Genomic DNA, 25,284 nt, shown 5'->3' with positions numbered 1-25,284 from the left:
TGCTTTACCCTCATCCACCTGTTTGGTCACCTTGTCAAAAAACTCAATAAGGTTTGTGAGGCACGACCTACCCGTCACAAAACCGTGCTGACTATCGCTAATGAACTTATTCTTTTCAAGATGATTATAAATCCTGTCTCTTATAACCTTTTCCAACATTTTACCCACAACCGAAGTAAGGCTCACAGGTCTATAATACCAGGGCTTTCTCTACTCCCCTTCTTGAACAAGGGGACAACATTTGCTATCCTCCAGTCTTCCGGCACTATTCCTGTCGACAATGACGACATAAAGATCAAGGACAAAGGCTCTGCAATCTCCTCCCTAGCTTCCCAGAGAACCCTAGGATAAATCCCATCTGGCCCAGGGGACTTATCTATTTTCACACTTTCCAAAATTGATAACACCTCCTCCTTGTGAACCTCAATCCCATCTAGCCTAGTAGCCTGAATATCAGTATTCTCCTCGACAACATTTTCTTTCTCTACTGTAAATACTGACGCAAAATATTCATTTAAGGCTTCCCCTACCTCCTCTGATTCCACACACAACTTCCCACTACTATCCTTGATTGGCCCTAATCTAACTCTAGTCATTCTTTTATTCCTGATATACCTATAGAAAGCCTTAGGGTTTTCCTTGATCCTATCCGCCAATGACTTCTCGTGTCCTCTCCTTGCTCTTCTTAGCTCTCCCTTTAGATCCTTCCTGGCTAGCTTGTAACTCTCAAGCGCCCTAACTGAGCCTTCACGTCTCATCCTAACATAAGCCTTCTTCTTCCTCTTGACAAGCGCTTCAACTTCTTTAGTAAACCACGGCTCCCTCGCTCGACAACTTCCTCCCTGCCTCACAGGTACATACTTATCAAGGACACGCAGTAGCTGCTCCTTGAATAAGCTCCACATTTCGATTGTTCCCATCCCCTGAAGTTTCCTTCCCCATCCTACGCATCCTAAATCTTGCCTAATCGCATCATAATTTCCTTCCCCCCAGCTATAATTCTTGCCCTGCGGTATATACCTGTCCCTGCCCATCGCTAAGGTAAACCTAACCGAATTGTGATCACTATCACCAAAGTGCTCACCTACATCTAAATCTAACACCTGGCCGGGTTCATTACCCAGTACCAAATCCAATGTGGCATCGCCCCTGGTTGGCCTGTCTACATACTGTGTCAGAAAACCCTCCTGCACACACTGGACAAAAACTGACCCATCTAAAGTACTCGAACTATAGTATTTCCAGTCGATATTTGGAAAGTTAAAGTCCCCCATAACAACTACCCTGTTACTCTCGCCCCTGTCGAGAATCATCTTCGCTATCCTTTCCTCTACATCTCTGGAACTATTTGGAGGTCTATAAAAGACTCCCAACAGGGTGACCTCACCTCTCCTGTTTCTAACCTCGGCCCATACTACCTCAGTAGACGAGTCCTCAAACGTCCTTTCTGTCGCTGTAATAGTCTCCTTGATTAACAATGCCACACCCCCCCCTCTTTTACCATCTTCTCTGTTCTTACTGAAACATCTAAATCCCGGAACCTGCAACATCCATTCCTGCCCCTGCTCTACCCATGTCTCTGAAATGGCCACAACATCGAGATCCCAGGTACCAACCCATGCTGCAAGCTCACCCACCTTATTCCGGATGCTCCTGGCGTTGAAGTAGACACACTTTAAACCAGGTTCTTGCTTGCCAGTGCCCTCTTGCGTCCTTGTAACCTTATCCCTGACCTCAATACTCTCAACATCCTGTACACTGGAACTACAATTTAGGTTCCCATTCCCCTGCTGAATTAGTTTAAACCCCCCCGAAGAGCACTAGCAAATCTCCCCCCCAGGATATTGGTACCCCTCTGGTTCAGGTGACGACCATCCTGTTTGTAGAGGTCCCACCTACCCCAGAAAGAGCCCCAATTATCCAGGAAACCAAAACCCTCCCTCCTACACCAGCCACGTGTTCAACTCCTCTCTCTCCCTATTCCTCGCTTCGCTAGCACGTGGCACGGGCAACAACCCAGAGATAACAACTCTGTTTGTTCTCGCTCTAAGCTTCCACCCTAGCTCCCTGAATTTCTGTCTTAAATCCCCATCTCTCTTCCTACCTATGTCGTTGGTGCCTATGTGGACCACGACTTGGGGCTGCTCCCCCTCCCCCTGAAGGATCCCAAAAACACGATCCGAGACATCACGAACCCTGGCACCTGGGAGGCAACATACCAACCGTGAGTCTCTCTCGTTCCCACAGAACCTCCTATCTGTTCCCCTAACTATGGAGTCCTCAATGACTAATGCTCTGCTCCTCTTCCCCCTTCCCTTCTGAGCAACAGGGACAGACTCTGTGCCAGAGACCTGTACCCCATTGCTTACCCCTGGTAAGTCGTCCCCCGCAACAGTATCCAAAACGGTATACCTGTTGTTGAGGGAAACGGCCACAGGGGATCCCTGCACTGCCTGCTGGTTCCCTCTCCTTCCCCTGACGGTAACCCATCTACCTACTTCTTTTACCTGAGGTGTGACGACCTCCCCATAACTTCTCTCAATAACCCCCTCCGCCTCCCGAATGATCCGAAGTTCATCCAGCTCCAGCTCCAGTTCCCTAATGCAGTTCTCGGGGAGCTGGAGTTGGGTGCACTTCCCGCAGATGCAGTCAGCAGGGACACTCTTGGCGACCCTTACCTCCCACATTCTGCAGGATTGAATCTACCATAATACAAGGATTGTTTAGTGTGATCAGAACCCTGTACAACACTGAGAAAGGTTTAAAGAAGGAGTGAGTATAAAGAAGTTGATAGATGTCTCCAAGAAGTGACAGGAGTAGGAGCAATTGTTAAAGCATCTTATGTTAACTACAAATCATCATACCTGTGCAGGGACTTTGACAGAGAGAAGTTAAAGATGAGATGTACTGGAACAAAGCCTATTAGAATTACAGAATAATGACTGAGGCAAAATTAGAGAGTGATGACTTGAAGAACAGAATTAGAATTAGAATTAGAATTAGAATTAGAACATTACAGCGCAGTACAGGCCCTTCAGCCCTCGATGTTGCGCCGACCTGTGAAACCATCTGACCTACACTATTCCATTTTCATCCATATGTCTATCCAATGACCACTTAAATGCCCTTAAAGTTGGCGAGTCTACTACTGTTGCAGGCAGGGCGTTCCACACCTCTACTACTCTCTGTGTAAAGAAACTACCTCTGACATCTGTCCTATATCTATCACCCCTCAACTTAAAGCTATGTCCCCTCGTGTTTGCCATCACCATCCGAGGAAAAAGGCTCTCACTATCCACTATCTGTTCCGAAGAAAGGTCACTGACCCGAAACGTTGACTCTGCTTCTCTTTCCACAGATGCTGCCAGACCTGCTGAGTGAATCCAGCATTTCTTGTTTTTGTTTCAGATTTCCAGCATCCGCAGTATTTTGCTTTTACTCTCACTATCCACCCTGTCCAACCTTCTGATTATCTTATATGTCTCTATTAAGTCACCTCTTCTCCTCCTTCTCTCTAACGAAAACAACCTCAAGTCCCTCAGCCTTTCCTCGTAAGACCTTCCCTCCATACCAGGCAACATCCTAGTAAATCTCCTCTGCACCCTTTCCATAGCTTCCACATCCTTCCTATAATGCGGTGACCAGAACTGCACGCAATACTCCAGGTGCGGTCTCACCAGAGTTTTGTACAGCTGCAGCATGACATCGTGGCTCCTAAACTCGATCCCCCTACTAATAAAAGCTAACACACCATATGCCTTCTTAACAGCCTTATTAACCTGGGTAGCAACCTTCAGGGATTTATGCACCTGGACACCAAGATCTCTCTGTTCATCTACACTACCAAGAATCTTCCCATTAGCCCAGTACTCTGCATTCCTGTTACTCCTTCCAAAGTGAATCACCTCGCACTTTTCCGCATTAAACTCCATTTGCCATCTCTCAGCCCAGCTCTGCAGCCTATCTATGTCCCTCTGTAACCTACAACATCCTTCGGCACTATCCACAACTCCACCGACCTTCGTGTCATCCGCAAATTTACTAACCCACCCTTCTACACCCTCTTCCAGGTCATTTAGAAAAATGACAAACAGCAGTGGCCCCAAAACAGATCCTTGCGGTACACCACTAGTAACTAAACTCCAGGATGAACATTTGCCATCAACCACCACCCTCTGTCTTCTTTCAGCTAGCCAATTTCTGATCCAAAGCTCTAAATCACCTTCAACCCCATACTTCCGTATTTTCTGCAATAGCCTATCATGGGGAACCTTATCAAACGCCTTACTGAAATCCATATACACCACATCCACTGCTTTACCCTCATCCACCTGTTTGGTCACCTTCTCGAAAAACTCAATAAGGTTTGTGAGGCACGACCTACCCTTCACAAAACCGTGCTGACTATCGCTAATGAATTTATTCTTTTCAAGATGATTATAAATCCTGTCTCTTATAACCTTTTCCAACATTTTACCCACAACCGAAGTAAGGCTCACAGGTCTATAATTACCAGGGCTGTCTCTACTCCCCTTCTTGAACAAGGGGACAACATTTGCTATCCTCCAGTCTTCCGGCACTATTCCTGTCGACAATGACGACATAAAGATCAAGGACAAAGGCTCTGCAATCTCCTCCCTAGCTTCCCAGAGAATCCTAGGATAAATCCCATCTGGCCCAGGGGACTTATCTATTTTCACACTTTCCAAAATTGATAACACCTCCTCCTTGTGAACCTCAATCCCATCTAGCCTAGTAGCCTGAATCTCAGTATTCTCCTCGACAACATTTTCTTTCTCTGCTGTAAATACTGACGCAAAATATTCATTTAACGCTTCCCCTATCTCCTCTGATTCCACACACAACTTCCCACTACTATCCTTGATTGGCCCTAATCTAACTCTAGTCATTCTTTTATTCCTGATATACCTATAGAAAGCCTTAGGGTTTTCCCTGATCCTATCCGCCAATGACTTCTCGCGTCCTCTCCTTGCTCTTCTTAGCTCTCCCTTTAGATCCTTCCTGGCTAGCTTGTAACTCTCAAGCGCCCTAACTGAGCCTTCATGTCTCATCCTAACATAAGCCTTCTTCTTCCTCTTGACAAGCGCTTCAACTTCTTTAGTAAACCACGGCTCCCTCGCTCGACAACTTCCTCCCTGCCTCACAGGTACATACTTATCAAGGACACGCAGTAGCTGCTCTTTGAATAAGCTCCACATTTCGATTGTTCCCATCCCCTGCAGTTTCCTTCCCCATCCTACGCATCCTAAATCTTGCCTAATCGCATCATAATTTCCTTCCCCCCAGCTATAATTCTTGCCCTGCGGTATATACCTGTCCCTGCCCATCGCTAAGGTAAACCTAACCGAATTGTGATCACTATCACCAAAGTGCTCACCTACATCTAAATCTAACACCTGGCCGGGTTCATTACCCAGTACCAAATCCAATGTGGCATCGCCCCTGGTTGGCCTGTCTACATACTGTGTCAGAAAACCCTCCTGCACACACTGGACAAAAACTGACCCATCTAAAGTACTCGAACTATAGAATTTCCAGTCGATATTTGGAAAGTTAAAGTCCCCCATAACAACTACCCTGTTACTCTCGCCCCTGTCGAGAATCATCTTCGCTATCCTTTCCTCTACATCTCTGGAACTATTTGGAGGTCTATAAAAGACTCCCAACAGGGTGACCTCACCTCTCCTGTTTCTAACCTCGGCCCATACTACCTCAGTAGACGAGTCCTCAAACGTCCTTTCTGTCGCTGTAATACTCTCCTTGATTAACAATGCCACACCCCCCCCCCCCTTTTACCATCTTCTCTGTTCTTACTGAAACATCTAAATCCCGGAACCTGCAACATCCATTCCTGCCCCTGCTCAACCCATGTCTCTGAAATGGCCACAACATCGAGATCCCAGGTACCAACCCATGCTGCAAGCTCACCCACCTTATTCCGGATGCTCCTGGCGTTGAAGTAGACACACTTTAAACCAGGTTCTTGCTTGCCAGTGCCCTCTTGCGTCCTTGTAACCATATCCCTGACCTCACTACTCTCAACATCCTGTACACTGGAACTACAATTTAGGTTCCCATTCCCCTGCTGAATTAGTTTAAACCCCCCCGAAGAGCACTAGCAAACCTCCCCCCCAGGATATTGGTACCCCTCTGGTTCAGGTGAAGACCATCCTGTTTGTAGAGGTCCCACCTCCCCCAGAAAGAGCCCCAATTATCCAGGAAACCAAGGCACCAGCCATTGTCGTGTTCTATCCCAAAAGGTTTGCTAACTTGGTTAGATCCTCCCAATGGTATTCTGTCTCCATCTCCAATGGATTGTGGAGCCTTCCACTGCACCCAGACTCTCAGCAAAAATTTGTGTTTACTTTTGAGGGACAACAATAGACCTGGACAGTCCCACCCCAGGGATACTTGGGAACAACACCTAGATCCTTTAGCTGAAGTTTTGACCTCCTTGCTTAAGTCTAGATTAAATGTGAACTCCCACCAAGTTACAATTGGCATCGTCATCCAGGTCTGGACTCGGTGCATTGACATGTCAAAGTAATGGATCTGATTCGCGATGATGAAAGCTCCCTTCGATCACCCCTCATGAAACACAAGAAACCCCAAACACAAACAAAGAGAACCCCAAATGCAAACACAGGAACTTCTTTACCCAGAGAGTGGTGAGAATGTGGCACTCGGTACCACAGGGAGTGGTTGAGGCGAATAGTATAGATACATTTAAGGGGAAGCTGGATATGCATATGGCGGAGCAAGGAATAGAGGGTTATGCTGATAGGTTAGCTGAGGAAGGAGGGGAGGAGGCTCGAGTGGAGCATAAATGGACTGGGTGGGCTGAATGACCTGTTTCTGTGCTGTACATCCTACATAATTTTAGGTGATTACATTGGTCTGAGACAAAGGTTTGGATAACCCAATCTAGTTATTTCCCAACATGCCACCAAACCCTTGCCATGGAGACTCTAATATCTCCTACTATCCCTACATGAACAAGGAGCTCACAGCTTTTCTCAATTTCATCACCACCCAGACAACAGTGCAAACCAGAATATCACCACAAGTGGTGGACACTAGCTGCTCAATTGGCCCTTATCACCATATGCTTGAACCCCCTGTATCACCAGAACAGTCAACACAAACTATTCCTGCAAGTAACCTGCCGCACACGGACAAACTGACCACAGTATAACTGTCTGTACTGCAGGCAGTGTGAAAAGGAGGCTTAAACATTGGTTTTTAATCTTCTTAATGTTAATGCGAAATTCAGTGACTGCTCAGATGGCAGTCAGTACAGTTCTGTGTTTGAGAGTTCCATTCCCCATAGCCAGAGAGTAATGCACAGCCAAAAGTATAACTCACGTCTTCTAACCCATTGCAGTCAAATAGTGAAGTGGGCACCGTTAAGTGCAATGGATTTAAAGTGGGGAGCTGGGCCATGCCTCAGAATATTTCCTGTCCACAGGCATTATCCAGGACAGCGTCACTGCTGCTCCTCTATCTTACATTTTACTGCTAAATTCAGAAACACTGGACCAGAAGGCTGTATTATTTAGGCTGATGCAAACTCAGACCAGTGCACAGGAAATTCAAGCACATTATCTCCATTTTTTTGCCCTAGTGCAGCTGCATCGTGAGTCACAGTGTGATCAATGGTTGCTGTAACAGTGATGTAAAGTTTATCTTACCACATCCACCTCACTATAGAAAGATTAAAACTAAACTTCTCTCTGTGATTATTGGGCATCAGCTTAACACATCCATGTATTCTACCAGCTCAGGGTAAAGTATTGGCACCGAAGTGCCTGTGATACTGGATCCTGCCATGGATTGTGACCATTTACACAAAGGGCCTGGATGTCCTCTGGCTCTTTGGGTGTCTTCAAAAATTTGAAAGCTGCAGTGAGGATAAATCATAAGAGATACAGAGCCACTTGGCCTAGTCTCCCATCTCCCACTGAAAAAGTAGGAAATTATCCCATTGGAGACACCCCTTTCCAGGGAAATCAAATAGAATCCAGGCTTGGACTTATTGGGGATGTAAAGCTTGTCCACATGCAGATAAACTCTCTCCAGCTTCCATAGGGAAGGCCCAATAGTGGGAGCACAGTAATATTGGATAGAGACTGAAATCGACAAAAGAGAAAATCAATCAGGATGCCAAGTGGGCAGGGTAGAAAGCGTGTGTCTGATTGCTTTTTTTCTGGCTGGAGATAAATGTTAGAATTACCACCAGTGAGTGAAGAGACAATTTAGAACAAAGCCCACATTTTCAGTCAAAACATTCATGAAAGTTGATGTAAAGCAATCAGAGATTTTAATGTTACTTTTTTCATGTTCAAACAATAGCTGGCTCCAGTCAGGTCCTTTACTGGATAGTAACGTGCTGCCAAGTTGTAAGAGAGTTTGAGTACATTCAGTATGGCACAGTGCTGTGGAACTATTAAATACATCACTAAAGACATTGTTTTAAAATGTTGATCATTGTAGAGAAATAACACAACTTGTTCAGATTGAAGTGTATAATTGAACTGAGAAGCAAAGCATGAGGCCAGAAAAGACACGGGGGAATTGGAATAATGAGAAAAAAGTAGAGAAATGAAACTCAAAACAGCAGTAATTATTTTAATAATTCCAGCTTGAAATAATGGTGAAAGGTAACTTAGCTGATTGGCGCCAGTCTTTGGCTGATCTATAAAAGGGGCCTGGGTGTCAGATTGAGTCATTGTCTCAACTCCCTGATCAAATTCTAGTCTCAGAACATTGCTCTACTGCCTCAGTGTTCTGTTTTGCACATGTTTTTGATATTTGCTAGATATGTTATTCTTATTTGAAAGATGCTTCTTACTCATTGCACAGTAGAGAATGCTCGCTACCCAATCACAGGCTTTGAAAGTGTCACATTCACCTGATATTTGATAATCCACGATGGTCAGAGAGATGAGAACAGGAGCTACGACACTGGGTCATATCCTTTATAATTGTCCCACTAAACCGTCGACCACCCACCTTCCCCTTCCTGGCTCCCATGTTAGCTGACATTGTTAATGCTTCTCTCCCCTCCCTTTCAAATCTGTCATTACTAACCCCGACTAAGGAAAAAACAGCTTTAACCCCTATGTCATTACAAACTCCCACCCTTCTCCAAACTCCTTTTCCTCTTCAAATTCCTTGAATATGTTGTCTTGTGCTCTCAGCTCTGTGTCCATCTTTCCCACAACTCCATGTTTGAATCAATCCAATCAGAATTCCCCGCAGCCGCAGCATCTCCATCTCCATCTCTCCTCCTTCAAGATGGTCCTTAAAATCGACCTCTTTGACCACGCTTTTGGTGACTTGTCCTGTCTCCATTTTTGGCTCTGTTTCAATTTGCGTCTGACTACATTCTTTAGAGCGCCTTAGGACATATTGTTACATTGGTTGACATCCTTCCATCGACGATGGACATGCAGCAAATAATCCATTTCGGTGGGGTGTCTTCTCTTGGTGCACCTTTGCTGATGGCAGTGAAGGCCAATCTTTGAGAGGCCGGTTCTGCCACAAATGCTGCACGTGAAGCTGCCAAGTGACGCTGTGAGTTGTTTTTGACATTGGCGCCTGTTGCCAAGGTGCTGTAGCAACCGGTCATCAAGGTAGTGCACACCAGTCCACAGAGTGTGGTGCCATTTCCCTCTTTTGCCAGCTAGCGACTCCCAAGTGTGATAGTCAACATTTAGGGCCTTCATGTCACACTTTAGAATTAGAATCAGAATTAGAATTAGAACATTACAGCGCAGTACAGGCCCTTCGGCCCTCGATGTTGCGCCGACCTGTGAAACCATCTGACCTACACTATTCCATTTTCATCCATATATCTATCCAATGACCACTTAAATGCCCTTAAAGTTGGCGAATCTACTACTGTTGCAGGCAGGGCGTTCCTCGCCCTTACTACTCTCTGAGTAAAGAAACTACCTCTCACATCTGTCCTATATCTATCACCCCTCAACTTGAAGCTATGTCCCCTCGTGTTTGCCATCACCATCCGAGGAAAAAGACGCTCACTATCCACCCGATCTAACCCTCTGATTATCTTATATGTCTCTATTAAGTCACCTCTCCTCCTCCTTCTCTCCAACGAAAACAACCTCAAGTCCCTCAGCCTTTCCTCGTAAGACCTTCCCTCCATACCAGGCAAGATCCTAGTAAACCTCCTCTGCACCCTTTCCATAGCTTCCACATCCTTCCTACAATGCGGTGACCAGAACTGCACGCAATACTCCAGGTGCGGTCTCACCAAAGTTTTGTACAGCTGCAGCATGACCTCGTGGCTCCGAAACTCGATCCCCCTACTAATAAAAGCTAACACACCATATGCCTTCTTAACAGCCCTATTAACCTGGGTAGCAACCTTCAGGGATTTATGCACCTGGACACCAAGATCTCTCTGTTCATCTACACTACCAAGAATCTTCCCATTAGCCCAGTACTCTGCATTCCTGTTACTCCTTCCAAAGTGAATCACCTCACACTTTTCCGCATTAAACTCCATTTGCCATCTCTCAGCCCAGCTCTGCAGCCTATCTATGTCCCTCTGTACCCTACAACATCCTTCGGCACTATCCACAACTCCACCGACCTTAGTGTCATCTGCAACTTTACTAACCCACCCTTCTACACCCTCTTCCAGGTCATTTATAAAAATGACAAACAGCAGTGGCCCCAAAACAGATCCTTGCGGTACACCACTAGTAACTAAACTCCAGGATGAACATTTGCCATCAACCACCACCCTCTGTCTTCTTTCAGCTAGCCAATTTCTGATCCAAAGCTCTAAATCACCTTCAACCCCATACTTCCGTATTTTCTGCAATAGCCTACCGTGGGGAACCTTATCAAACGCCTTACTGAAATCCATATACACCACATCCACTGCTTTACCCTCAACCACCTGTTTGGTCACCTTCTCGAAAAACTCAATAAGGTTTGTGAGGCACGACCTACCCGTCACAAAACCGTGCTGACTATCTCTAATGAACTTATTCTTTTCAAGATGATTATAAATCCTGTCTCTTATAACCTTTTCCAACATTTTACCCACAACTGAAGTAAGGCTCACAGGTCTATAATTACCAGGGCTGTCTCTACTCCCCTTCTTGAACAAGGGGACAACATTTGCTATCCTCCAGTCTTCTGGCACTATACCTGTCGACAATGAGGACATAAAGATCAAGGACAAAGGCTCTGCAATCTCCTCCCTAGCTTCCCAGAGAATCCTAGGATAAATCCCATCTGGCCTTAGGGTTTTCCCTGATCCTATCCACCAATGACATCTCGTGTCCTCTCCTTGCTCTTCTTAGCTCTCCCTTTAGATCCTTCCTGGCTAGCTTGTAGCTCTCAAGCGCCCTAACTGAGCCTTCACGTCTCATCCTAACATAAGCCGCCTTCTTCCTCTTGACAAGCGCTTCAACTTCTTTAGTAAACCACGTCTCCCTCGCTCGACAACTTCCTCCCTGCCTCACAGGTACATACTTATCAAGGACACGCAGTAGCTGCTCCTTGAATAAGCTCCACATTTCGATTGTTCCCATCCCCTGCAGTTTCCTTCCCCATCCTACGCATCCTAAATCTTGCCTAATCGCATCATAATTTCCTTTCCCCCAGCTATAATTCTTGCCCTGCGGTATATACCTGTCCCTGCCCATCGCTAAGGTAAACCTAACAGAATTGTGATCACTATCACATCCATGGGCGCCCCAATGGTCATCGGCCCCGGCTACCTCGCCATACAGAAGGTCCTTGGGTATGCAACCATCTTCCATCCGGTGGACGTGTCCCATCCACCGAAGCGGCCTCTGTTTGATTAGTGCCAACACACTTGGGAGCTCTGCCTTTGAGAGCACTGCCACATTTGTGGTTTTGTCCTGCCGTGGCATTGATTTAACATCTCAACCAAAGACAACACCTCCATCGGTGCATTACTCCCACACTGCTGCCCATCTGATAGTGCAACACTCCCTCAGTACTGACCCTCTGATAGTGTAAGGCTCCCTCAGTACTGCCCCTCCGATAGTGCAACACTCACTCAGCACTGCCCCTCCGGTAGTGCAACACTCCCTCAGTACTGACCCTCTGATAATGCAGCACTCCCTCAGTACAGCCCCTCTGATAGTGCAGCACTCCCTCAGTACTGACCCTCCGATAGTGCAACACTCACTCAGCACTGTCCCTCCGATAGTGCAGCGCTCCCTCAGTACTGCCCCTCCGATAGTGCAACACTCCCTCAGTACTGCCCCTCTGATAGTGTAACGCTCCATCAGTGCTGCCCCTCCAACTGTGCAGCACTCCCTTGGTACAGACTATCCGATAGTGCAGCACTCCCTCAGTACTGCCCTTCTGCTAGTGCAGCTCTCCCTCAGTACTGCCCTTCTGATAGTGCAGCTCTCCCTCAGTACTGCCCTTCTGATAGTGCAGCTCTCCCTCAGTAGTGCCCTTCTCATAGTGCAGCTCTCCCTCAGTACTGCCCTTCTGATAGTGCAGCTCTCCCTCAGTACTGCCGCTCCAACTGTGCAGCACTCCCTTGGTACGGACCCTCCGATAGTGCAGCTCTCCCTCAGTACTGCCCTTCTGACAGTGCAGCTCTCCCTCAGTACTGCCCTTCTGATAGTGCAGCTCTCCCTCAGTACTGCCCTTCTGATAGTGCAGCTCTCCCTCAGTACTGCTCTTCTGATAGTGCAGCTCTCCCTCAGTACTGCCCTTCTGATAGTGCAGCTCTCCCTCAGTACTGTCCTTCTGACAGTGCAGCTCTCCCTCAGTACAGCCTTTCTGCTCGTTCAGCTCTCCCTCAGTACTGCCCTTCTGCTAGTGCAGCTCTCCCTCAGTACTGCTCTTCTGATAGTGCAGCTCTCCCTCAGTCCTGCCCTTCTGATAGTGCAGCTCTCCCTCAGTACTGCTCTTCTGATAGTGCAGCTCTCCCTCAGTACTGCCCTTCTGATAGTGCAGCTCTCCCTCAGTACTGTCCTTCTGACAGTGCAGCTCTCCCTCAGTACAGCCTTTCTGCTCGTTCAGCTCTCCCTCAGTCTTGCCCTTCTGATAGTGCAGCTCTCCCTCAGTACTGCCCTTCTGATAGTGCAGCTCTCCCTCAGTCCTGCCCTTCTGATAGTGCAGCACTCCCTCAGTACTGCTCTTCTGATAGTGCAGCTCTCCCTCAGTACTGCTCTTCTGATAGTGCAGCTCTCCCTCAGTACTGCCCTTCTGATAGTGCAGCTCTCCCTCAGTACTGCCCTTCTGATAGTGCAGCTCTCCCTCAGTACTGCCCTTCTGATAGTGCAGCTCTCCCTCAGTACTGCTCTTCTGATAGTGCAGCTCTCCCTCAGTACTGCTCTTCTGATAGTGCAGCACTCCCTCAGTACTGCTCTTCTGATAGTGCAGCTCTCCCTCAGTACTGCTCTTCTGATAGTGCAGCTCTCCCTCAGTACTGCCCTTCTGATAGTGCAGCACTCCCTCAGTACTGCCCTTCTGATAGTGCAGCACTCCCTCAGTACTGCCCTTCCGATAGTGCAGCTCTCCCTCAGTACTGCCCTTCCGATAGTGCAGCTCTCCCTCAGTACTGCCCTTCCGATAGTGCAGCTCTGCCTCAGTACTGCCGCTCCAACTGTGCAGCACTCCCTTGGTACGGACCCTCCGATAGTGCAGCTCTCCCTCAGTACTGCCCCTCCGATAGTGCAGCTCTCCCTCAGTACTGTCCCTCTGATAGTGCAAATCTCCCTCAGTACTGCCATTCTGATAGTGCAGCTCTCCCTCAGTACTGCCCCTCCGATAGTGTAGCTCTCCCTCAGTCCTGCCCTTCTGATAGTGCAGCTCACCCTCAGTACTGCCCTTCCGATAGTGCAGCTCTCCCTCAGTACTGCCCTTAGGATAGTGCAGCTCTCCCTCAGTACTGCCCCTCCGATAGTGCAGCTCTCCCTCAGTCCTGCCCTTCTGATAGTGCAGCACTCCCTCAGTACTGCTCTTCTGATAGTGCAGCTCTCCCTCAGTACTGCCCTTCTGATAGTGCGGCTCTGCCTCAGTACTGCCCCTCCAACTGTGCAGCACTCCCGTGGTACAGACCCTCCGATAGTGCAGCTCTCCCTCAGTACTGCCCTTCTGATAGTGCAGCTCTCCCTCAGTACTGCTCTTCTGATAGTGCAGCCCACCCTCAGTACTGCCCCTCCGATAGTGCAGCTCTCCCTCAGTACTGCCCCTCCGATAGTGCAGCTCTCCCTCAGTACTGCCCTTCTGATAGTGCAGCCCACCCTCAGTACTGCCCTTCTGATAGTGCAGCTCTCCCTCAGTACTGCCCTTCTGATAGTGCAGCACTCCCTCAGTACTGCCCTTCTGATAGTGCAGCACTCCCTCAGTACTGCTCTTCTGATAGTGCAGCACTCCCTCAGTACTGCCCTTCTGATAGTGCAGCTGTCCCTCAGTACTGCCCTTCTGATAGTGCAGCTCTCCCTCAGTACAGCCTTTCTGCTAGTTCAGCTCTCCCTCAGTACTGCCTTCTGCTAGTGCAGCTCTCCCTCAGTACTGCCCCTCCAACTGTGCAGCACTCCCGTGGTACAGACCCTCCGATAGTGCAGCTCTCCCTCAGTACAGCCTTTCTGCTAGTGCAGCTCTCCCTCAGTACTGCCCTTCTGATGGTGCAGCTCTCCCTCAGTACTGCCCTTCTGATGGTGCAGCTCTCCCTCAGTACTGCTCTTCTGATAGTGCAGCTCTCCCTCAGTACTGCCCTTCTGATGGTGCAGCTCTCCCTCAGTACTGCTCTTCTGATAGTGCAGCTCTCCCTCAGTACTGCCCTTCTGATGGTGCAGCTCTCCCTCAGTACTGCTCTTCTGATAGTGCAGCTCTCCCTCAGTACTGCCCTTCTGATAGTGCAGCTGTCCCTCAGTACTGCCCTTCTGATGGTGCAGCTCTCCCTCAGTACTGCTCTTCTGATAGTGCAGCTGTCCCTCAGTACTGCCCTTCTGATGGTGCAGCTCTCCCTCAGTACTGCCCTTCTGATGGTGCAGCTCTCCCTCAGTACTGCTCTTCTGATAGTGCAGCTCTCCCTCAGTACTGCCCTTCTGATAGTGCATCCCACCCTCAGTACTGCTCTTCTGATAGTGCAGCTCTCCCTCAGTACTGCCCTTCTGATAGTGCAGCTCTCCCTCAGTACTGCCCTTCTGATGGTGCAGCTCTCCCTCAGTACGGCCCTTCTGATAGTGCAGCTCTCCCTCAGTTCTGCCCTTCTGATAGTGCAGCTCTCCCTCAGTACTGCCCTTCTGATAGTGCAGCTCTCCCTCAGTACTGCCCTTCTGATAGTGCATCCCACCCTCAGTACTGCTCTTCTGATAGTGCAGCTCTCCCTCAGTTCTGCCCTTCTGATGGTGCAGCTCACCCTCAGTACTGCTCTTCTGATAGTGCAGCTCTCCCTCAGTACTGCCCTTCTGATAGTGCAGCTCTCCCTCAGTACTGCCCTTCTGATAGTGCATCCCACCCTCAGTACTGCTCTTCTGATAGTGCAGCTCTCCCTCAGTTCTGCCCTTCTGATGGTGCAGCTCTCCCTCAGTTCTGCCCTTCTGATAGTGCAGCTCTCCCTCAGTGCTGCTCTTCTGATAGTGCAGCTCTCCCTCAGTTCTGCCCTTCTGATAGTGCAGCTCTCCCTCAGTGCTGCTCTTCTGATAGTCCAGCTCACCCTCAGTACTGCTCTTCTGATAGTCCAGCTCTCCCTCAGTACTGCCCTTCTGATAGTGCAGCTCTCCCTCAGTACTGCCCTTCTGATAGTCCAGCTCTCCCTCAGTACTGCCCTTCTGATAGTCCAGCTCTCCCTCAGTACTGCCCTTCTGATAGTGCAGCTCTCCCTCAGTACTGCTCTTCTGATCGTCCAGCTCTCCCTCAGTACTGCCCTTCTGATAGTGCAGCTCACCCTCAGTACTGCCCTTCTGATAGTGCAGCTCTCCCTCAGTAATGCCCTTCTGATCGTCCAGCTCTCCCTCAGTACTGCCCTTCTGATAGTCCAGCTCACCCTCAGTACTGCCCTTCTGATAGTGCAGCTCTCCCTCAGTACTGCCCTTCTGATAGTGCAGCTCTCCCTCAGTACTGCCCTTCTGATAGTGCAGCTCTCCCTCAGTAATGCCCTTCTGATAGTGCAGCTCTCCCTCAGTACTGCCCTTCTGATAGTGCAGCTCTCCCTCAGTAATGCCCTTCTGATCGTTCAGCTCTCCCTCAGTACTGCCCTTCTGATAGTGCAGCTCTCCCTCAGTACTGCCCTTCTGATAGTGCAGCTCTCCCTCAGTACTGCCCTTCTGATAGTCCAGCTCACCCTCAGTACTGCCCTTCTGATAGTCCAGCTCACCCTCAGTAATGCCCTTCTGATCGTCCAGCTCTCCCTCAGTACTGCCCTTCTGATAGTGCAGCTCTCCCTCAGTACTGCCCTTCTGATAGTGCAGCTCTCCCTCAGTACTGCCCTTCTGATAGTGCAGCTCTCCCTCAGTACTGCCCTTCTGATAGTGCAGCTCTCCCTCAGTACTGCCCTTCTGATAGTCCAGCTCACCCTCAGTACTGCCCTTCTGATAGTCCAGCTCTCCCTCAGTACTGCCCTTCTGATAGTGCAGCACTCCCTCAGTACTGCCCTTCTGATAGTGCAGCTCACCCTCAGTACTGCCCTTCTGATAGTGCAGCTCTCCCTCAGTACTGCCCTTCTGATAGTGCAGCTCTCCCTCAGTACTGCCCTTCTGATAGTGCAGCTCTCCCTCAGTACTGCCCTTCTGATAGTCCAGCTCACCCTCAGTACTGCCCTTCTGATAGTCCAGCTCTCCCTCAGTACTGCTCTTCTGATAGTGCAGCTCTCCCTCAGTACTGCCCTTCTGATAGTGCAGCTCTCCCTCAGTACTGCCCTTCTGATAGTGCAGCTCTCCCTCAGTAATGCCCTTCTGATCGTCCAGCTCTCCCTCAGTAATGCCCTTCTGATCGTCCAGCTCTCCCTCAGTACTGCCCTTCTGATAGTGCAGCTCTCCCTCAGTACTGCCCTTCTGATAGTGCAGCTCTCCCTCAGTACTGCCCTTCTGATAGTGCAGCTCTCCCTCAGTACTGCCCTTCTGATAGTCCAGCTCACCCTCAGTAATGCCCTTCTGATCGTCCAGCTCTCCCTCAGTACTGCCCTTCTGATAGTGCAGCTCTCCCTCAGTACTGCCCTTCTGATAGTCCAGCTCACCCTCAGTACTGCCCTTCTGATAGTCCAGCTCACCCTCAGTACTGCCCTTCTGATAGTGCAGCTCTCCCTCAGTACTGCCCTTCTGATAGTGCAGCTCTCCCTCAGTACTGCCCTTCTGATAGTGCAGCTCTCCCTCAGTACTGCCCTTCTGATAGTGCAGCTCTCCCTCAGTACTGCCCTTCTGATAGTGCAGCTCTCCCTCAGTACTGCCCTTCTGATAGTGCAGCTCTCCCTCAGTACTGCCCTTCTGATAGTGCAGCTCTCCCTCAGTACTGCCCTTCTGATGGTGCAGCTCTCCCTCAGTACTGCCCTTCTGATAGTGCAGCTCTCCCTCAGTACTGCCCTTCTGATAGTCCAGCTCACCCTCAGTACTGCCCTTCTGATAGTGCAGCTCTCCCTCAGTACTGCCCTTCTGATAGTGCAGCTCTCCCTCAGTACTGCCCTTCTGATAGTGCAGCTCACCCTCAGTACTGCCCTTCTGATAGTCCAGCTCACCCTCAGTACTGCCCTTCTGATAGTCCAGCTCTCCCTCAGTACTGCCCTTCTGATAGTGCAGCTCTCCCTCAGTACTGCCCTTCTGATAGTGCAGCTCTCCCTCAGTACTGCCCTTCTGATAGTGCAGCTCTCCCTCAGTACTGCCCTTCTGATAGTGCATCCCACCCTCAGTACTGCTCTTCTGATAGTGCAGCACTCCCTCAGTACTGCCCTTCTGATAGTCCAGCTCACCCTCAGTACTGCCCTTCTGATAGTCCAGCTCACCCTCAGTACTGCCCTTCTGATAGTGCAGCTGTCCCTCAGTACTGCTCTTCTGATAGTGCAGCTGTCCCTCAGTACTGCTCTTCTGATAGTGCAGCTCTCCCTCAGTACTGCTCTTCTGATAGTGCAGCTCTCCCTCAGTACTGCTCTTCTGATAGTGCAGCTCTCCCTCAGTACTGCTCTTCTGATAGTGCAGCTCTCCCTCAGTACTGCCCTTCTGATAGTCCAGCTCACCCTCAGTACTGCCCTTCTGATAGTGCAGCTCTCCCTCAGTACTGCCCTTCTGATAGTGCATCCCACCCTCAGTACTGCTCTTCTGATAGTGCAGCACTCCCTCAGTACTGCCCTTCTGATAGTCCAGCTCACCCTCAGTACTGCCCTTCTGATAGTCCAGCTCACCCTCAGTACTGCCCTTCTGATAGTGCAGCTGTCCCTCAGTACTGCTCTTCTGATAGTGCAGCTGTCCCTCAGTACTGCTCTTCTGATAGTGCAGCTGTCCCTCAGTACTGCTCTTCTGATAGTGCAGCTCTCCCTCAGTACTGCTCTTCTGATAGTGCAGCTCTCCCTCAGTACTGCTCTTCTGATAGTGCAGCTCTCCCTCAGTACTGCCCTTCTGATAGTGCAGCTCTCCCTCAGTACTGCCCTTCTGATAGTGCAGCTCTCCCTCAGTACTGCCCTTCTGATAGTGCATCCCACCCTCAGTACTGCTCTTCTGATAGTGCAGCTGTCCCTCAGTACTGCCCTTCTGATAGTGCAGCTGTCCCTCAGTACTGCCCTTCTGATAGTGCAGCTGTCCCTCAGTACTGCCCTTCTGATAGTGCAGCTCTCCCTCAGTACTGCCCTTCTGATAGTGCAGCTGTCCCTCAGTACTGCTCTTCTGATAGTGCAGCTGTCCCTCAGTACTGCCCTTCTGATAGTGCAGCTGTCCCTCAGTACTGCCCTTCTGATAGTGCAGCTCTCCCTCAGTACGGCCCTTCTGATAGTGCAGCTCTCCCTCAGTACTGCCCTTCTGATAGTCCAGCTCTCCCTCAGTACTGCTCTTCTGATAGTGCAGCTGTCCCTCAGTACTGCCCTTCTGATAGTGCAGCTGTCCCTCAGTACTGCCCTTCTGATAGTGCAGCTGTCCCTCAGTACTGCCCTTCTGATAGTGCAGCTCTCCCTCAGTACTGCCCTTCTGATAGTGCAGCTGTCCCTCAGTACTGCCCTTCTGATAGTGCAGCTCTCCCTCAGTACTGCACTTCTGATAGTGCAGCTCTCCCTCAGTACTGCCCTTCTGATAGTGCAGCTCTCCCTCAGTACTGCCCTTCTGATAGTGCAGCTGTCCCTCAGTACTGCCCTTCTGATAGTGCAGCTCTCCCTCAGTACTGCACTTCTGATAGTGCAGCTCTCCCTCAGTACTGCTCTTCTGATAGTGCAGCTGTCCCTCAGTACTGCCCTTCTGATAGTGCAGCTCTCCCTCAGTACGGCCCTTCTGATAGTGCAGCTGTCCCTCAGTACTGCCCTTCTGATAGTGCAGCACTCCCTCAGTACTGCTCTTCTGATAGTGCAGCTGTCCCTCAGTACTGCCCTTCTGATAGTGCAGCTCTCCCTCAGTACTGCTCTTCTGATAGTGCAGCTGTCCCTCAGTACTGCCCTTCTGATAGTGCAGCTCTCCCTCAGTACGGCCCTTCTGATAGTGCAGCTCTCCCTCAGTACTGCCCTTCTGATAGTGCAGCTCTCCCTCAGTACGGCCCTTCTGATAGTGCAGCTCTCCCTCAGTACGGCCCTTCTGATAGTGCAGCTGTCCCTCAGTACTGCCCTTCTGATAGTGCAGCTGTCCCTCAGTACTGCCCTTCTGATAGTGCAGCTCTCCCTCAGTACTGCTCTTCTGATAGTGCAGCTGTCCCTCAGTACTGCCCTTCTGATAGTGCAGCTCTCCCTCAGTACTGCCCTTCTGATAGTGCAGCTCTCCCTCAGTACTGCCCTTCTGATAGTGCAGCTCTCCCTCAGTACTGCTCTTCTGATAGTGCAGCTCTCGCTCAGTACTGCCCTTCTGATAGTGCAGCTCTCCCTCAGTACTGCTCTTCTGATAGTGCAGCTCTCCCTCAGTACTGCCCTTCTGATAGTGCAGCTCTCCCTCAGTACTGCTCTTCTGATAGTGCAGCTCTCGCTCAGTACTGCTCTTCTGATAGTGCATCCCACCCTCAGTACTGCCCCTCCGATAGTGCAGCTCTCCCTCAGTACTGCTCTTCTGATAGTGCAGCTCTCGCTCAGAACTGCTCTTCTGATAGTTCAGCTCTCCCTCAGTACGGCCCTTCTGATAGTTCAGCTCTCCCTCAGTACGGCCCTTCTGATAGTTCAGCTCTCCCTCAGTACTGCCCTTCTGATAGTGCAGCCCACCCTCAGTACTGCTCTTCTGATAGTGCAGCACTCCCTCAGTGCTGCCCTTCTGATAGTGCAGCACTCCCTCAGTACTGCTCTTCTGATAGTGCAGCTCTCCCTCCGTACTATCCTTCTGATAGTGCAGCACTCCCTCAGTACTGCTCTTCTGATAGTGCAGCACTCCCTCAGTACTGCCCTTCTGATAGTGCAGCACTCCCTCAGTGCTGCCCTTCTGATAGTGCAGCACTCCCTCAGTACTGCTCTTCTGATAGTGCAGCTCTCCCTCCGTACTATCCTTCTGATAGTGCAGCTCTCCCTCAGTACGGCTCTTCTGATAGTGCAGCACTCCCTCAGTACTGCTCTTCTGATAGTGCAGCACTCCCTCAGTACTGCTCTTCTGATAGTGCAGCTCTCCCTCAGTACTGCTCTTCTGATAGTTCAGCTCTCCCAGTACTGCCCTTCTGATAGTTCAGCTCTCCCTCAGTACTGCTCTTCTGATAGTGCAGGTCTCCCTCAGTACTGCCCTTCTGATAGTGCAGCTCTCCCTCCGTACTATCCTTCTGATAGTTCAGCTCTCCCTCAGTACTGCTCTTCTGATAGGGCAGCTCTCCCTCAGTACTGCCCTTCTGATAGTGCAGCACTCCCTCAGTACTGCCCTTCTGATAGTGCAGCCCACCCTCAGTACTGCTCTTCTGATAGTGCAGCACTCCCTCAGTGCTGCTCTTCTGATAGTGCAGCTCTCCCTCAGTACTGCTCTTCTGATAGTGCAGCACTCCCTCAGTGCTGCTCTTCTGATAGTGCAGCTCTCCCTCAGTACTGCTCTTCTGATAGTGCAGCTCTCCCTCAGTACTGCCCTTCTGATAGTGCAGCCCACCCTCAGTACTGCTCTTCTGATAGTGCAGCACTCCCTCAGTGCTGCTCTTCTGATAGTGCAGCTCTCCCTCAGTACTGCTCTTCTGATAGTGCAGCTCTCCCTCAGTACTGCCCTTCTGATAGTGCAGCCCACCCTCAGTACTGCTCTTCTGATAGTGCAGCACTCCCTCAGTGCTGCTCTTCTGATAGTGCAGCTCTCCCTCAGTACTGCTCTTCTGATAGTGCAGCTCTCCCTCAGTACAGCCCTTCTGATAGTGCAGCCCACCCTCAGTACTGCTCTTCTGATAGTGCAGCACTCCCTCAGTGCTGCTCTTCTGATAGTGCAGCTCTCCCTCAGTACTGCTCTTCTGATAGTGCAGCTCTCCCTCAGTACTGCTCTTCTGATAGTGCAGCCCACCCTCAGTACTGCTCTTCTGATAGTGCAGTACTCCCTCAGTGCTGCTCTTCTGATAGTGCAGCTCTCCCTCAGTACTGCTCTTCTGATAGTGCAGCCCACCCTCAGTACTACTCTTCTGATAGTGCAGCCCACCCTCAGTACTGCTCTTCTGATAGTGCAGCACTCCCTCAGTGCTGCTCTTCTGATAGTGCAGCTCTCCCTCAGTACTGCTCTTCTGATAGTGCAGCTCTCCCTCAGTACTGCTCTTCTGATAGTGCAGCTCTCCCTCAGTACTGCCCTTCTGATAGTGCAGCCCACCCTCAGTACTGCTCTTCTGATAGTGCAGCACTCCCTCAGTACGGCCCTTCTGATAGTTCAGCTCTCCCTCAGTACTGCCCTTCTGATAGTGCAGCCCACCCTCAGTACTGCTCTTCTGATAGTGCAGCCCACCCTCAGTACTGCTTTTCTGATAGTTCAGCTCTCCCTCAGTACTGCTCTTCTGATAGTGCAGCACTCCCTCAGTACGGCCCTTCTGATAGTGCAGCACTCCCTCAGTACTGCTCTTCTGATAGTTCAGCTCTCCCTCAGTACTGCTCTTCTGATAGTGCAGCACTCCCTCAGTACTGCTCTTCTGATAGTGCAGCACTCCCTCAGTACGGCCCTTCTGATAGTTCAGCTCTCCCTCAGTACTGCCCTTCTGATAGTGCAGCACTCCCTCAGTACTGCTCTTCTGATAGTGCAGCACTCCCTCAGTACGGCCCTTCTGATAGTTCAGCTCTCCCTCAGTACGGCCCTTCTGATAGTTCAGCTCTCCCTCAGTACTGCTCTTCTGATAGTGCAGCCCACCCTCAGAACTGCTCTTCTGATAGTTCAGCTCTCCCTCAGTACGGCCCTTCTGATAGTGCAGCTCTCCCTCAGTACTGCCCTTCTGATAGTGCAGCTCTCCCTCCGTACTATCCTTCTGATAGTGCAGCACTCCCTCAGTACGGCTCCTCTGATAGTGCAGCACTCCCTCAGTACTGCCCTTCTGATAGTGCAGCTCTCCCTCCGTACTATCCTTCTGATAGTGCAGCACTCCCTCAGTACGGCTCTTCTGATAGTGCAGCACTCCCTCAGTACTGCTCTTCTGATAGTGCAGCTCTCCCTCCGTACTATCCTTCTGATAGTGCAGCACTCCCTCAGTGCTGCCCTTCTGATAGTGCAGCACTCCCTCAGTACTGCTCTTCTGATAGTGCAGCTCTCCCTCCGTACTATCCTTCTGATAGTGCAGCACTCCCTCAGTACGGCTCTTCTGATAGTGCAGCACTCCCTCAGTACTGCTCTTCTGATAGTGCAGCTCTCCCTCAGTACTGCCCTTCTGATAGTGCAGAACTCCCTCAGTACTGCCCTTCTGATAGTGCAGCTCTCCCTCAGTACTGCCCTTCTGCTAGTTAGGCTCTCCCTCAGTACTGCCCTTCTGATAGTTCAGCTCTCCCTCAGTACTGCTCTTCTGATAGTGCAGGTCTCCCTCAGTACAGCTCTTCTGATAGGGCAGCTCTCCCTCAGTACTGCCCTTCTGCTAGCGCAGCTCTCCCTCAGTACTGCCCTTCTGATAGTGCTGCAATCCCTTGGTACAGACCCTCCGATAGTGCAGCTCTCCCTCAGTACTACCCCTCCGATAGTGCAGCTCTCCCTCAGTACTGCTCTTCTGATAGTGCAGCTCTCCCTCAGTACTGCCCTGCTGATAGTGCAGCTCTCCCTCAGTACTGCTCTTCTGATAGTGCAGCTCTCCCTCAGTACTGCCCTTCTGATAGTGCAGCCCACCCTCAGTACTGCTCTTCTGATAGTGCAGCACTCCCTCAGTACTGCCCCTCCGATAGTGCAGCTCTCCCTCAGTACTGCCCTTCTGATAGTGCAGCACTCCCTCAGTGCTGCCCTTCTGATAGTGCAGCACTCCCTCAGTACTGCTCTTCTGATAGTGCAGCTCTCCCTCCGTACTATCCTTCTGATAGTGCAGCACTCCCTCAGTACGGCTCTTCTGATTGTGCAGCACTCCCTCAGTACTGCTCTTCTCATAGTGCAGCACTCCCTCAGTACTGCCCTTCTGATAGTGCAGCTCTCCCTCAGTACTACCCTTCTGATAGTGCAGCACTCCCTCAGTACGGCTCTTCTGATAGTGCAGCACTCCCTCAGTACTGCCCTTCTGATAGTGCAGCACTCCCTCAGTACTGCCCTTCTGATAGTGCAGCACTCCCTCAGTACTACCCTTCTGATAGTGCAGCACTCCCTCAGTACGGCTCTTCTGATAGTGCAGCACTCCCTCAGTACTGCCCTTCTGACAGTACAGCACTCCCTCAGTACTGCCCTTCTGATAGTGCAGCACTCCCTCAGTACTACCCTTCTGATAGTGCAGCACTCCCTCAGTACTGCCCTTCTGATAGTGCAGCACTCCCTCAGTACTACCCTTCTGATAGTGCAGCACTCCCTCAGTACTGCCCCTCCGATAGTGCAGCACTCCCTCAGTACTGCCCTTCTGATAGTGCAGCTCTCCCTCAGTACTGCCCTTCTGATAGTGCAGCTCTCCCTCAGTACTGCTCTTCTGATAGTGCAGCTCTTCCTCAGTACTGCCCCTCCGATAGTGCAGCACTCCCTCAGTACTACCCTTCTGATAGTGCAGCACTCCCTCAGTACTGCCCCTCCGATAGTGCAGCACTCCCTCAGTACTGCCCTTCTGATAGTGCAGCTCTCGCTCAGTACTGCTCTTCTGATAGTGCAGCTCTCCCTCAGTACTGCCCTTCTGATAGTGCAGCTCTCCCTCAGTACTGTTCTTCTGATAGTGCAGCTCTCGCTCAGTACTGCTCTTCTGATAGTGCAGCTCTCCCTCAGTACTGCTCTTCTGATAGTGCAGCTCTCCCTCAGTACTGCCCCTCCGATAGTGCAGCACTCCCTCAGTACTGCCCTTCTGATAGTGCAGCTCTCCCTCAGTACTGCTCTTCTGATAGTGCAGCTCTCGCTCAGTACTGCTCTTCTGATAGTGCAGCACTCCCTCAGTACTGCCCTTCTGATAGTGCAGCTCTCCCTCAGTACTGCTCTTCTGATAGTGCAGCTCTCCCTCAGTACGGCCCTTCTGATAGTGCAGCTCTCCCTCAGTACTGCCCTTCTGATAGTGCAGCTCTCCCTCAGTACTGCTTTTCTGATAGTGCAGCTCTCCCTCAGTACTGCTCTTCTGATAGTGCAGCTCTCCCTCAGTACGGCCCTTCTGATAGTGCAGCTCTCCCTCAGTACTGCCCTTCTGATAGTGCAGCTCTCCCTCAGTACTGCCCTTCTGATAGTGCAGCTCTCCCTCAGTACTGCTCTTCTGATAGTGCAGCACTCCCTCAGTACTGCTCTTCTGATAGTGCAGCTCTCCCTCAGTACTGCTCTTCTGACAGTGCAGCTCTCCCTCAGTACTGCCCTTCCGATAGTGCAGCTCTCCCTCAGTACTGCCCTTCTGATAGTGCAGGTCTCCCTCAGTACAGCTCTTCTGATAGGGCAGCTCTCCCTCAGTACTGCCCTTCTGCTAGCGCAGCTCTCCCTCAGTACTGCCCTTCTGATAGTGCTGCAATCCCTTGGTACAGACCCTCCGATAGTGCAGCTCTCCCTCAGTACTACCCCTCCGATAGTGCAGCTCTCCCTCAGTACTGCTCTTCTGATAGTGCAGCTCTCC

The sequence above is a fragment of the Heterodontus francisci genome, chromosome 38 (genome assembly GCF_036365525.1).
Source record: "Heterodontus francisci isolate sHetFra1 chromosome 38, sHetFra1.hap1, whole genome shotgun sequence".
NCBI lineage: Eukaryota > Metazoa > Chordata > Chondrichthyes > Heterodontiformes > Heterodontidae > Heterodontus > Heterodontus francisci.
This window is presented reverse-complemented; position numbering follows the sequence as displayed.